Source organism: Sapajus apella, unplaced genomic scaffold, assembly GCF_009761245.1.
Source record: "Sapajus apella isolate SASKATOON/1434 unplaced genomic scaffold, GSC_monkey_1.0 scaffold37, whole genome shotgun sequence".
NCBI classification, from domain to species: domain Eukaryota; kingdom Metazoa; phylum Chordata; class Mammalia; order Primates; family Cebidae; genus Sapajus; species Sapajus apella.
Window position 1 is genome coordinate 1,098,896 of NW_022436977.1, and position 3,715 is coordinate 1,102,610.

At 42.4% G+C, this 3,715-nt stretch overlaps 1 protein-coding gene across 2 annotated transcripts in view; it reads right to left on the minus strand.

Moving 5' to 3' along the window:
- The window catches only part of LOC116564247 (activating signal cointegrator 1), a 65,735-nt gene extending 62,501 nt beyond the window's left edge, over positions 1-3,234 (minus strand). The window contains exon 1 of one of the 2 annotated variants that reach the window (XM_032297192.1): positions 2,274-3,234. The gene's annotated coding sequence lies outside the window, so the exon portion shown is untranslated. The remainder of the gene's footprint in view (positions 1-2,273) is intronic. The other variant, XM_032297193.1, reaches the window with a different exon arrangement.
- Between the last annotated feature and the right edge of the window lie 481 nt (positions 3,235-3,715).

Consider the following 3,715-nt stretch of genomic DNA (forward strand, 5'->3'; position numbering starts at 1 on the left):
AAAAAAAAAAAAAAAAAAAAAAAAAAAAGCCTGGGTGCAGGACTGTAAACCCGGCACTTTGGGAGGCTGAGGTGGGCAGATTGCTTGAGCACAGCAATTCAAGACCAGCCTGGGAAACATGCCCAAACCCTATCTCAAAAACAACAAAAAAATACAAAAATTAGCCTGGCATGATCATGTGTGCCTGTAGATACAGGGTTTTGCCATTTTGACCAGGCTGGTCTTGAACTCTTGGGCTTAGGCAGTCCTCCCTCTTTAGCCTGCAAAAGTGCTGGGATTATAGGCATGAGCCAACTGTAACTGGCTTTTGGTTCTTTCTAATAAGACATCTTCTTATAATTAATTTCTCTTGCCAGATTTGGACTTCACGATTAGAAATGGGTTGCTTTCTTTTCTTTCTTTTTTTTTTTTTTTGTTTTTGCGATGGAGTTTTGCTCCTGTTGCCCAGGCTAGAGCATAATGGCACAATCTCGGCTCACTACAAACTTCCGCCTTCCAGTTTCAAGGAATTCTCCTGCCTCATCCTCCCAAGTAGCTGGGATTACAGGCGTGTGCCACCATACTCGGCTAATTTTTGTATTTTTAGTAGAGATGGTGTTTCACCATGTTGGCCAGGCTAGTCTCAAACTCGTGACCTAGTGATTCACCCGCCTTGGCCTCCCAAAGTGTTGGGATTACAGGCAATGGCCATTATGCCAGGCCCTGGGTTGCTTTTTTTGGTAAAGTCTCATATGTTTTATCCAGTATTCTCAACAGTGGGAAATAGTTATCCTTTGAAAGTAAGTTATTTTTCTTCTTTCTTAATTCTTTGTTTTTCTGGCTTTGCCACCCAGATTGGAGTGCAGTGGCACCATCTTAGCTCACTGCAACCTCCACTACCCGGGCTCAAGTCATCCTCCCAAATTGGCCTCAGAAGCACTGTATAGTACTTCCTAGCAGTTGCCTCAATGACACACAGAGTTCCTGCAAGCAGCTATAAGAGCTTGCTCTAAAGAGAAAGCTCCAAATGGGAGGAGATTTACTTTAATGGACATTTTTACTGGTAGGCATTACATTTTTCAGATCATCCATTGTCTATCAGCTTATTCTGAGCGTATGAAAAAATTAGGTGTCCCACCGGGCACAGTGGCTCATGCCTGTAATCCCAGCACTTTGGGAGGCTGAGGTGGGTGGATCACCTGAGGTCAGGAGTTCAAGACCAGCCTGACCAATATGGTGAAAACCTGTCTCTACTAAAAATACAAAAAAGTTAGCTGGGTATGGTGGTGTGCGCCTGTGGTCCCAGCTACTAGGGAGGCTGGGACAGGAGAGGTGCTTGAACCTGGGAGGCGGAGGTTGCAGTCAGCCGAGATTGTGCCACTGCACTCTAGTCTAGGTGACAAAGTGAGATTTTTTCTTAAAGAATAAATTAAGGGCCCAATCAGAAAAGAGAAGAAAATGAAGTACTATGAAATGGATGCCTTTACCAACACTGAATGTCACATTCCTTCTGCCAGCCAGCTCAACTTGGTAGAAGCAGCTTTCTAGATAGCTCATTAAGGGTTTTTGTGAGTCATTATCACTACATTCTTGAGGTCATTCTCTCAGACAAAGCAGAGCTATGACAAGGTGGTATCCTAGAAATAGAAGCTATAATGACCTGAGGATTATGTCACAGAAGCTCTGTTCTCCTAGGGCTAGGATCCACACCCAAAAAATTTTGACATTTCAGGCCTTATAGTTTTCTTAAAGTTAATCTGACACAAGAAGACTTGGATCTCTCAACAATGTATGTTCTCAAAACCCTTCTCTCTAACGGCCTCAGTATTAGGATATAACCTGGAGTTTCTTTCTACTCTTTTTTTGAGAAAAGGACTTGTTCTCTCACTGTGGCCTGGGCCTCCTGGGATCAAATGAAGCTCCTACTTTAACCCCTCATGTAACTGCTACCACAGGTGCACATCACCACACCCAGCTAATTAAAAACATTTTTTTTGTAGAGACAGGGTCTTCCTACATTGCCCAGGCTGGTCTCAAACTCTTGGGCTCAAGTGATCCTCCCAACTCAGACTCCCAAAACCTGTCTTGGCCTCCCAAAGTGTTGGGACTACAAGTGTGAGCCACTGTGCCTGGCCTAACCTTGGGTTTCTAACTAATCATATCCCTGCTACTAGAGTTCACTGGATATCTTAGGGAAGAAATTTACTAAGAAACAGAGAAATGACTTGAAATCTGAGTGGCCCTGCATGTTAACACAAAGCACAGTAAAAGAAAATAGAAAAGAAATAATTTACCAGAGTGCCACAGAATAAGCAAGGGCCAGAGCCCTCTTGTTCACAGACAATGCGCCCACAGATGAGACAGTTATTGATGAGCTTGTGCTTCTGGCCCAGGCAATCACAAGGGTGGCGACCAGGGAGCAGGACTGCAAGTCTGTCCTGTCCCTCTCTTGTGTATAAATTGACAAACTTTGTCTTCTTCTTTACAGAGTTGCTGTTGTCTTGTGCCTAATTGTACAAAGACATCAGAATAACATCAAATAATTAATGACAATGTAAAGAATCAAGGGAGAAAATGCTCAGTTCTGTTCAACAACAACTTATATACTATCCAAGGACCAAGAAAGAAGGCAGGGAAAGGAAGAAACACAAATCAGTTATAATCAAGGGTCTGAGAAAAGGTTATACTCTAGAAAAACTAGCTAATATTACCTTGCCTTTTCTGCTAGTAGCTTTCAGCCCATTACTATGGCTAGTGGAAGTAAATGTAGATCTTAATTGGTGATCTTACAATTTCCAATAAGCCACCATGCCCAGCTAATAATTTCCTAAAACACTTTTCTCTATCTCCCTTTGCACCTATTATTCCCTCTATCAGGAGTGTTCCTAGCTCATCTCTTTACATACTGGCTCCTTTTCAATGTTCAGATCTTAGTTACAATTTCTCCCCCTTGGAGATGGTTTCCCGAAACATTCCACCTAAACTCTGTCCACCAATTACTGTCTATGAAACTGTCCTTTTTATTTCTTTCATGGCAATTTTCACATTCTATAACTGTTCAAACAATTTTTTTCTTTGCTTTTTTCCGAGCCACAAAAATGTAAACTCTAAGAAAGCAAGAAAATCTAGTAAGTCTTATTTACTGATATATCTCTAATGTCTATATCAGCACTTCACATACAGTAGAAACCCAACAAGTTTCTGAATAACTACATAAACTGCCTATGGAAATTTAAACCCTAGGCAACATGGCAATACCCTGACTCTACAAAAAACACAAAAATTGGCCAGGCATGGTGGCGCATGCTGGTAGCCTAGGTATTCAGAAGGCTGAGGTGGAGGGATCTCTTGAGCCCAGGAGGCAGAGACTGGAGTGAGCTGAGAATGAGCCACTGCATTCCAGCCTGGGCAACAGAGCGAGACCCTGTCTCAAAAACAAAAACAAAAAATTCAAGACAGATTTTTCTTACAGGTCCAAAAATAAAACTCTAAGTATAGTTGATTCTCATTACTTGTAGATCCAGATCATGGATTCAGCCTACTTACCAAAATTTATCCGTAACTTAAAAATCAGTATTCCGGCCAGGCGCGGTGGCTTGCGCCTGTAATCCCAGCACTTTGGGAGGCCGAGGCGAGTGGATCACAAGGTCAAGAGATTGAGATCATCCTGGTCAACATGGTGAAACCCCGTCTCTACTTAAAAAATACAAAAATTAGCTGGGCTTGGTGGCACGCG